The sequence below is a fragment of the Periplaneta americana genome, chromosome 2, assembly GCF_040183065.1.
Source record: "Periplaneta americana isolate PAMFEO1 chromosome 2, P.americana_PAMFEO1_priV1, whole genome shotgun sequence".
Taxonomy (NCBI): domain Eukaryota; kingdom Metazoa; phylum Arthropoda; class Insecta; order Blattodea; family Blattidae; genus Periplaneta; species Periplaneta americana.
In genome coordinates this window covers 10,227,959-10,240,076 of record NC_091118.1, presented here as the reverse complement: position 1 = coordinate 10,240,076, position 12,118 = coordinate 10,227,959, and positions in this window count along the sequence as shown.

The following is a 12,118-nucleotide window of genomic DNA, read 5'->3' as shown; positions in this document are numbered from 1 at the left end:
TTCCCTCAGGCTCAGTTGTCCCACTAACTTGTACGCGTTTCAGTATTCATCCATAGACCATGGTACGTGCTACATGCTCTGCCCTGTCTAACGTCTGGATTTAGTACTCCTATTTATTTTGTGTGAAGAATACAATGCGCGCATTTCTGCTTTGCATACCTTTCTCTATTGTGCTGTAACTTTATCCCTCTTATCCCCAAATTTTTTCATAAGCACCTTATTCTCAAACATACTTAAAAATACTGTCAGAATCACATAATTATTTTTCTTTCTGAAACAAAACAGAATATTTTTCGTTCCTCAGTGTATAATTAAACGAGCAATTGTTTTGCTGAACAGAAATGCTTCAGTCGTGCATTCCCTTTGCGGCTGGCCTGGTTGCTACGTGAAACCGTTTTCAAGTGTCTGACAGTCAGCCCCGCGTCCTGATCTAGTACAAACATCCTTCAGAGCGGAATTATTCAGGGCGCCTAAAGTTAGATAACCCATCTTACGCAAGTGAAGGCAGGATGTATCCTTGCATGGCGGAGTTACGTTAGGCCAGGCCTATGTATGTTTAGTCAGCAGTTCGAAGAGAAGTTTGAAGCTCATGAGTGACAGCAATAAAGCATCACTCATGAGGCAACTAAGTCAGGAGATGGTAGGTTATGGTGGCCAGGACGATTATGCGGTGTCAGGTGACGTTTAAATCTGAAGTTAACCGAAGTCCGAGACCATGAACGGATACGGGAACAGTTCCCTGAAGAATCGGCGTTCAAAAATAGAAAGTTGTTTAGATTTGTAAATTTTGACTAGAAAAATACATCTTTTTTTTTACAAATTTTCAGACTTTTTCTTTAAATAAAGATTAACAATTTAGAGCATAAGAAAATTGAATAAAGGCGAATCCTCAACATGAAAGTGTTAACTGCATTATGTGGTAAACATTTCACGCATATGTGCATAATGTGTTGAGGAAAAGTGCATATAAACTGATATGAAAAAATTGAAGAAATCGCGTTTAAAGTAAACATTTTATTAACAAAAATATACACATAATATACACATAATATATAGCTTATTAAAAGCTGCTGTAAAACAGTAGTTGACTGTATTAATCGGTTTATTTTACGGCGGTTTACAATTGCTATGGTTACCTAGCGTCTGAATGAGATGAAGGTGATAATGCCAGCCAGATGCACGCCGAACGTTACCCAGCATTTCGTCGTGGATTTTATCAAACCTGCTATGTGACAGACACTACATAATTTTTCAGGAGGGAAAAAATTAATTAAAAATAGTCAATAAGTCTACGTAAGAATATGATATAATTTGGTAGAAAACGTTGGTGACTATGCTGAACACAAATGCCATCATAAAGGATCAGTGTGGTGCTATTGACATTTAATTAATTTTTTCTTCATCAAGAAAAATTATATTCTGTGCCATCACATAGGAGGGTTCATAAAATCAGCGATGGTTTGTTCTTAACGAATTTAACTCGTGCCTGCTAGTTTCATTGTCACACATACTGTTACTTTACAGCGGTGTACAATAAAAACGCACTCCGGGCAAAGAAATTCAAAAAATTCCGATCCCTGAGAAAAGTTGATATCCACCCAAAAACAGCAAGGATTTTACATTTCTCCTCCACCACCATTTGTACGGAAATACCTCCGGCTAGAAGGATCTGCATGGACGCAGACAATAACGGGTCCTTGATCGCTAGCCATAACACCAAGGGTTCTCCTCAACTCTCAGTGGATTAGCTTCGAAGACTCCGGAAATGTTCGGATATCCTTCAATATTTGTCTGGAGAGAATTTATCGAAATAAATCAAGAAATAACGACGGATTGTTCATATTTTCTGTGTCTCTTCTTCATAATGAAGCCTCCAATACGGTTGGCGCTCCAACCACCCAATAGGGCTACACAAAAATGGGCACTATGACCCCAATGTTTTCTTAACCGTCAATATCTGGGAACCAGGCGTCGCAGTAAGGCGTTCTTGACACCCCTGGACGTACTGGGGGAAATAAATTCACAAGTCCGGTCCAGGATAAAACTTCATTTGTCAAAAAAAAAATCAGGCATTTAGGTAATAGTTTTCTGTGTAGGGCAGTTCTTTGACTACAAACCCAGCATTCTCCAATCTTTCCTATTTTCTGCCTTCCTCTTAGTCTCCGCATATCATCCATATATCTTAATGTCGTCCATCACCTGATATCTTTTTCTGCCCCGAACTCTTCTCCCACTCACGATTTCTTCCAATGCATCCTTCAGTAGGCAGTTTCTTCTCAGCCAGTGACCCAGTGTTCTTAAAATGTTATCTCAAGTTTTTAGTTATATTTCTATTTCTATTCTTTCATTTGTTACAAGATGTCTTCTATTATTTTTATCATATAGGCTAGTAAGTCTTGTGTTTACCATAAAGCGCCATCCTTGCTTAGGATGTTTCCATATTAAATCACTGGACACGCATACAAGCACTGATATATTTTATTTACGAATTCAGTCATGTGTATGAAATAGACCTAGGGCCTATCGGCAGGGTAGCTGCAAATTGTTTTGTGGGGGGGGGGGTGGCATAATTTTGTCGTGTAGCCCTACAATTTTCATAAAAAATTTGAATTATGGATACAAATTAAATACATAGCTAATCCTATTAGACTTTGGATGTAGACTATTTTGAAACATTATTTTATATATTAGCCCCTAATTTTCGTAAGGTTCTGTAGTCGGTAATCGATTAGAAAATACCCAACTTTGATAAAAAGGAAGTAAACTATAGGCTATGTTTTATATAGGCCTAAAGTTCTTTGGTCCCCACCGTTATGATCTATTTGTCTTCTTCTTTTGAAGAAATGAACGATCTTGGAAATTGTGACGCACCTCTTATACCAAATGACTTAATATTAACAGTACTTCGGTTGATAAACAATAAACCAAAACCTTGTACTATAAAACAGATAAGGATCTAATTAAATTAACGCTAAACAAATAGATCAATGAACACATAAAACACGAAACAACACGTTCAGTGCTGACTTGAAACTGATTCTAAATATGTTGTTGTACTGTTTTGAAACAGACAAAAAGGGCATTCGTGTATTGTGATTGTTACAATTGTTCCTATTTTATTAAATCAATTCTGCTATAATCTTTCAGTATTTTTCACATTGTGTTGAACGTATAAAATACCGGTGCTGGTAACCTGGAATAAGGGTATGACAGTTGGCTCCAACTCCTGAATGAAAGTCTGAGAATACAATGAATAACAATGAACTCAGAAATCAATTCTGCTATAATTTTTCAGTATTTTTCACATCATGTTGAACGTATAAAATACCGGTGCTGGTAACCTGGAATAGCATAGGCCAAACGAAAATTCACCTCGAATTCTCAACATTTCCTCTTATTAAATATAATTGAGAAAAATACACATCTGGGTATTAGTTCTAGGCCTATTTATATACTAATATACAGTATATAGTCGGTATGAAGTTTTTTTTGTAATTGTTATTTTATTTCATTTTTATTTGTTTTTTAAATATATTTCTATGAATTTACTTTTCTAGCCCCTATTTCTTGAAGCCTATGTAGGGCCTAGATGGAACAACACCGGAATACGTGCTTGCTCACAGGGTCTTCCAGTGTTCCTAATTGTTTATGTTCCTTATAATTCAGTATATAAAGGCGTATATATCTGTTGTATAAACAAAATAACAAATGCTTATATTCACAGTCGAAATTCAGCGCCGCCTGGTATATCCTACAATAATGTAGTCTGCAGCCCTGTATCTAGAACAGGGTTCTGTCACGTGCTGTAATCTACGACAGGGCAGCACAGCTTTACTTGCCTCCCGATGAAGCCATGCTGCGGATTCCATAGCATTTAAAATTCGTCGTCTTCGGCGGGTTTCGAACCCGCATCCAGCTTGCAGCACAGTGAAGACATTCCAGTGTTATTATCTGCAATAGAAATAACAATGTCCGCCATATTGTTTATTTTCCACGTGTAATTCTGGCGTTGTGCTGACACAACACCGGAGGAGTCCGCGTATATTCTAGAATGCTATGTCGGCGTAATTGCGCATTTTATCCCTCTTCACTGCATCAGCGTGCGGGATGAGTTGCTCATTTGTCTTGTTTCTGTGCGGGCTGGGAAGTTTCTAGATCCCTGGACGGGAGTCGAATGTGGAAATTTTAACTGAGACAGATAGAGTTGTGTTTTATATTACTACAACTTGTTTATAGTTCTGTAGGGATGTGAAAGGCAATTGAATACACGTATTTAACATTAATAATAAATAAACAATAAGGCCTACACCTTTGAAACTCCTTCCTATTGAATGTTCGTTCGGTGAAAACAGGGGACGGGGTGCAATAAGAGAGTATGCTACCGAAGCAGTGGTTGATGTTACACAACTAGACACGCGACCAAGGAAGCTGCGTTGCAACATCTAATAGAGTACGTCAGTTAAACGTCCCACTTACTGTCTCTGTTGTCCAAACCTGTTTGTGGCGTGTCTGGCCGCGAAACCAGGATCGATTCCCTGTTGGGGCAAGTTACTTGAATGGGGGTTTTTCCGGGGTTTTCCCTCAACCCAATATGAGCAAATGCTGGGTAACTTTTGGTGCTGGACCCCGGACTCATTTAACCGGCATTATCACCTTCATCTCATTCAGACGCTAAATTACCTGATATGTTGATAAAGCGTCGTAAAATAACCTAAAAAACATCTATGTTTATTTTCACTAATAACATTTGTCATTCTTGTGAGCCTGTTATTATTATTATTATTATTATTATTATTATTATTATTATTATTATTATTAACCCGCCATTGAACGTGTCTTGAAAAGTTACGTAACTGCACGGGTTGGGTCTCTCAGACCCATTTTCTAAATATGAAAAAAGTATATTTATTTCAGTCATATAATAACAGTTTTATTCTATACAGTTAACATAATAAATTTGTGAATTTCACAAATTTCAGAATAGTATAACCCAGTGGTCTTCAGCACTCGCTGAATTGGGTATTGGGTATAGAGAGTAGGGACGCCCGCACGTCCGCGCATGCTTCGTGGGAGGGAGAGGGAGGAATCTGGCCTTAGCTGATGCGGACGATCAGTGGAGACTAGAGTACTAAGTACTAGAGACTTGTGAGTGGTTTGTGTACGTACACGATGGCAGAAAGTTTAAATAGTGATTGACGTAGGTCTTCCACCCCTACGTTGTTTAACCCGTCATGGGAGGAGGCATTTTTTTTACAGAGTTTGAAAATGCAGCAAGATGTTTAATTTGCAGTAAGATACTCAATGTGATAAGAAAATATAACCTGCAGCGTCACTATGACAACTGTCATGCTGATGAATACGAGGAATTAAAAGACGACGAAAGAATCGAAATGGTGGAGCAGTTAAAAAACACTAATATAAGACAGGTATTATTATTATTGTTATTGTTATTGTTATTATTATTATTATTATTATTATTATTATTATTATTAATTCCGATACTGATGTACAGTTAGCCAGTCAGAGAACGTTTCCCTAGGCCCGCAGAATACTGCATCGGACATCGTGTCTTGGACGAGACAGTTTCGTCTCGGACCGTCTGATACTGGACAAGACTGTTTCGGTCTTTCTAGAACTGTCGACAGTCTCGAACAGTTCGCCACGACGTACGTAGCTTGTTTTCCATATATTGCTATTCTCAATTGCGACCTGATAGCAACCGACAATAAAATCGTAATAATGATCGATTATTTTATGCGTTTAAAAGAAGATCACATAAATAGAAGTTTGTTCGATTCATCTTCCAAACCCAAAAATTTATGTACTTGGTTTTATAAGTACATACATTTCTTTCAAAACTTCTTTTTTTTTTTTTTTTTTTTTCAATTTATACTAAAAAGTGGGGGTCCTTGCTTGCACATAACAAGTCTATCTGCGTCGATATCCATTTTTAATTCAATTGGAAAATGCTCGTAAATACAATACTAAAATAAAATAACCCATAATATATTGGATATACAGCAAAAAACGTGAATGAGTGAGTGGACAGTAGACTTCACACCTGCGAAGAATGAAATGTGCGATCTTGTCCGCTAGTGGACGAAACTTCAGGTGACATCACAGGTCGATACCGTTCGAGACTGTCCGTGGTTGGCCGGGAAGAATTTCCATGCAGTATGCTGCCGGCCTTGATTACATTAGCGTTCTTGAGGATTTTTTAGTACTTTGTGTTATTCACAGGAAGACGTTCATGAAGATGATGTCAGTGTTCGAGTAAGTTACAAAATTTCAGAGGTGACTTTTTTTTAAGTTATTTGGCATTAAAAACGGAAATCCTGAGTATTTATTAACTATGTAAAATATGCTTACTTAAATACACATGAGAACATTGGCTGCTTCATTACACTATTAGTACTATTGAATTCCACTGAGTTACGTAATTTATGGTAGACTAGGAACGAAAAGCCGCCACTGAAATACTGCTTACCCGTCCGCTCCCATAAATGCATAGAGGGCTCGAGGGTAAGAGACGCTAGCACGAGCGTGCACTCTCTTGACGACCGCTGGTATAACCTACAAATGACAATTGAGTCGTACATGTTTTATGAATACAGCAATTCGCAATCTGTGCCTTGTGTCTTTTCTTGCACTGCACTTAAAATGATGTCCAATGTAGGGGATATGTGGTTGTTGTAACATTCATAAATGGTGCGTCGTAGTATATCACGTCCGAAAACATCAAGTTTCTTGAATTTCGTAACTGTTTGTAATGCAGGCTGAATTTTTTTAAGAATGTTTTTATGTTATATTAGGCTATGTTTTATTTAACGACGCTCGCAACTGCAGAGGTTATATCAGCGTCGCCGGATGTGGCGGAATTTTGTCCCGCAGGAGTTCCTTTACATGCCAGAAAATCTACTGACTTCAGGAGTGCTATACTTGGTTCTATTAATGGAACTTATTTCCCTCAGTAATGATCTTGAAACAACTGTAGAGCGAACAGTTTTAGGAATTGGTGAATCACATTTGCCTTCTCCTTGCCTTTATAATATGTGCAGCTTGTCTGTCTAATGACTGACCTCTTGTAACAATGATTGTCATCACTATGTTGTTCACTCTCTCCAACAGACTCCCATGGTGCCACATATTTCACTAATTTCAGTGAACACTAAGAAAACTAAACAGATAATGCAAACTACGTGCTCTCCAAGTCGTTACACAACTGGCAACTATGTGGTGTTTACCTCTGCTCGGGACGAAGGAAACAGCGGTAACTTGTGTGGCCTTCTGCTTTCTGCCCCCACCCCCTGGTTTTTCTCCGAGCGAACGTACAATAATTCTGAATTACAGTATATCAAAGTGTGTTTATTTTTGCCTAAAACTGTACTTTGTAGCTACAATTAGTAAACAAGACCAAAAGAAAAAAATCTTAGTGTAGGTACATTCTGATTGGCTGAACTGTGTCCAACACACAACAGCCCTCTGTCTGTGGTAGTTGCAAGCTGAGCTCTGTTTAGGTGAGTGGCGACGCGAGACATGTGCGGTTGGGTCCTGCGTTCGATGCGGTGAGTCACAATTCAAGATTTCTTTCTCTGTAATCATACAAACCAAGTAGTTTACAAACCCGTGGAGGACTATGTGTTACGACTGAAGTACGAAACTGATTTAAAGTGAGTCCTGATTTACAACTTGCAGATGTAATAAACAAGAGAACGTAGTTCGCATCTCAGCTTAAGTTACGATGTGAATTTCAGCTTTGCTGGCCGTGTGCTTTACGTGTTTCAACAGGCTTTAATTTGGATCTGGAATTACATGAACAATTGTTTGAGGGAAGTCGAAAATTAAAGTGCGATATAGCTTCCGATGAAATTTGATATGATAGCTAAATAGACGTATAATTTAAATTACTATTTAAAAAATAAACAAATTTAAGTCAAATGGCGTCTGCGAATATAAACTTAACGCATCTTAACACTACAAGCAACAGACCCTGCAATGAACGATCTGTAATAGACTATAATCTACTAAGGACGTTTACATTATAAAAATCAGCTATAGCGGCTGGATGTATCATTCTGGTAACCGTACAATATCTCAGTACTAGTTGGATGATCGTTCACTTCTTCTGTGGCATATGGACGTAAAGCCAGCAAATAGCTGATCATCCTTAACCCTTCCTGGGTTGTGTCATGAAAAAAGGAAACGAGACAATTTAGTTGGTTATTTAATGACGCTGTATCAACTAGCTACTATGTTGTTTAGCGAAATTCAATTTGACGAGACGTGGCTCAGGATCTACCACGTGATTGTCTGTCATTCGCCTTACAGTTGGAAAGAACGTGAAAAACCTAAGATATACAATAATTTCCAAGCATGTTTCTGGTAAGATTAATTCAGCTGGTACCCTGAAGTTAGAACGTTTTATGACAGAGCTTCGTGATTACCAGCAGAACCAATTCCTGTTGCAGGGAGTTGCAGAATGCCAGTTAGTTACGGCAAATACTCTGTTGAACTCACAGCAATTGTGACTGAAAGATCAGCTACCAACCTTCTAGTTTAGGACGGTCTGAACCTTTGGTTATCTGCATCATTGGAATAAATGTGATCGATACAGATATTTCATCTTTTTTAGTAGTTTGCAGTCAATTATCCGATGTGAGTCTTGGTTGTTACATTAGACCTGCTGGTTCACTTGTAATTGATCCATTATTTACCCCATTTCGTCACGAAGCACGTTCTGCCCCCTTTGGACTAAAGGAGAAAGTTGATACAGAGTTAGATCGCTGCTCAAATTGAAAATAACTGAACCAGTAGGATGTGCTGATGGTCCATCCAGTCGTCCGTGTTGAAGCCAGATGCGGGGTAGATAATGTGATTATAAATAGACTCTTAACAAAGCATCACGACCTCATTCACCACAGAATCCTAATACAAATCATTTGCTATCCACTTTAAGTGGCGGTAAATTTTTTTTCGCGAATTGAATAGCAAATGCAGATTCACATTGTTAGTTGATGAAATTTCAGCTAAAGCTCAAACTATAAATAGTCATCGTGGTGCATTAAAAGTTGAAAGGTTAGAAATCGGTGTTTTCACTGTACCTGGGCTATTTCAAGATCTGATGCAAAACATTACACATGGCGTTACTGATTTCTTACCCGTTTTGACGATATTTTTGTCTGTGCTAATTCACCATTTGAAGTGCTAAATAAAAACGCTTATTTGAAAAGGGTCTTCACTTACGTAAAGAACAATCTCAATTCTTTGTAGAAAAAGTGGCATTTTTAGTATTCAAGATTACTGAAGAAGGCACTTCTGTGACTGAAGAAAAAGTAGAGTCGGTTAAAAAAGCGCCTACACCTAGAAATGTTACCGAAGTCGAAACTTTCTTGGAAATCCTTAATTTTTGTCATCAGTTTGTTTCCAATAAAGCATCTATTGCTAAACCGTTGCATAGACTCCCAGATATTTATTTATTTATTTCTTTGTTTGTTTATTTATTTATTTTGATAATAATTATAACATAACATAGGCCTATATTATATATAGAAAAAAACTTTAGCTCGCCCCTGAAAGAGGAGAACTCGTGCTCAGGGGCGGATTCCAGAATTGAAATTAATAATTATACAATACAATTTGTTTTATGTCTACTATGCAATTATAGTATATAGATTTAAATTTACAATTTTTAAATTTTTATAAAATCCATACATAACTTTTTAAATTTATAATTAGAACTATTAGAATTGACAAGATTAGGATATTAAAATATAAATTTGTTATATATTATTGGGCCTAAATTACTACTATGATTAAATACTGTAACAGTATTGCATTTTGGTTCAAAGAATCTTAAAGAATTCATACCTTTTGTTTCATATCTATGAGAATACAATTCAAAATTATTTTTGATTTTTATGTATGAATTTTATTAATACAATATAATAAGTTCGTCTTAAGTTAAGTAGCCTACATTAAAGTCTAAAAAGAAATTTTGAGATGGAAAATCAATAGGTTTATGAAGACATATTTTAATTATTTTCTTCTGTAATAAATAAAGTGGATTAAAATTGGTTTTAAATGAGCTACCCCATCCTATAATTGCATACATAATTACCGATTGAAATAAAGTTAAATATATTGTGCGTAATAAACTTATTGACAAGTAATTCCTCAATAAAACAAAATAATATATTATTTTACGTAATTTATTACAAAGGTAATTAATATGTTGGTTCCAATTCCTCAATAAGATTGGAAGTGGATATCCATTCATCAAGAAGCTTTTGAAAAAGTTAAAGAATTGTTTTCATCTAAACAAGTCCTTGTTCATTACGATCTCCATAAGCTATTAGTTCCAGTCTGAGATGCATCTCCCTGTGGAATTGGCGCCGTTTTGTGACATAAGGAAAAGGATGACTAGAAACCTACCGCATATTATTCATGAACATTGACTAGTCAGGAGCGACGCTATGCACGGATCGATCGGGAAGCATTAGCGATCATTGCGGAGGTTAAAAAGTTCCATAATTTTCTTTATGGTCGTCGATTGACTGTAATCAGTGATTATAAACCATTGTTAGGATTATTTGGCCAGACCGTCCAACTGCAACGATAGTATCGCCTCGAATGTTACGCTGGTGTCTCTCATTACATGCATGATATCGACTGGAACATCGACCAGGCACTGGGAAGTTCGATTATCAAGATTCTTGCTGAGGCAACACACTGCCACGAATGTCAATGTATCTACACCAGGGGAGCTGCTTATGGGAAGGATCAGATCAAACCAAATGGTTTCCATAATAATAATAATAATAATAATAATAATAATAATAATAATAATAATAATAATAATAATAATGTTGATAATGATAAAGTTGATGATAATAATTTATTTTATTTGTTTGTTTATTTATTTATTTATTTATTTCGAATATTAATGATATTAATGTGCAAAACAACAGCACAAGGCCAATTACAGTTTAGCACAAAATAAAAAACAAAACAGAACAAAACAAATGATGATGAGAATGAATGACAGAAATGGCAGTGAGATGAAATCAACATTAATCATTTACCAAGTGCAACAAAATAAATGACAGTATCTATCAAATAATAAAAGATATTAAATAACAAGTAAGGATATATCATGCATAAGTAAAATCAAATGTGATCTTGCAAATTAGCACTTTTAATACACCTGGCTATTGGAGAAAGGGATTTAAATAATTTAGTGAAGAAAATTCTTTGACCACGAAAACCTTCCACGGGAATTCTAAGATAGGTGTTATATATAAAAGAATCACAATCAATGACACAATTAATAGCATTATTAAAGAAAGTGTAATCAATATCCTGACGTCTCGAATACAGACTGGTACAGTTAAAATATTTACTAGATAGTTCATAATTTAAAGTAGAGGAGTTGGGTACAAATCTGAACACACAAAGAGAAATGAATTTTCTTTGGATATTTTCTAGTTCAGCCGAATCAGTAGAAGTAATAGAGTTCCACGCAACAGATGCATATTCTAATTTAGATAATAATAATAATACTAATAATAATAATAATAATAGTAATAATAATACAGTAATAATAATAATAATAATAATAATAATAATAATAATAAATAAATGATTAATAATAATAATAATAATAATAATAATAATAATAATAATAATTCAGCCGTGAGACAATCTTTTAACGTTGGAAATTGTGTTTAGTCAAAAGTCTTCTCCCGAAATCCTACCTGTAGCTGCAGTCATTTCTAAATCTATGGGAATCTATCTCTATGAATTAAATTAGCCTATAAAATATTAATATTAAACGACGGAATGTAGATCAGTTACGGAAACATGTATGAATCATCCGAGAGGGAAGGAGTGTTATATCTGAGTTACGGTGTGTGGGCTTTGGCCATTGTTGTTGTTGACATTGGATTTCATATCTGCAATAAACATAATTTCCTTGCTTTCGTTCTTTGAGTTTTAATCTATTAAATCTAATAGGAGTGAAGAAAAATGTCATCACAGAAATTACATTTCGTCCAGTAATAAATTACGAAAGACAGAACCTTTATCACACGGTGAGTGGAATGTTGTGCAACCTCTGGAC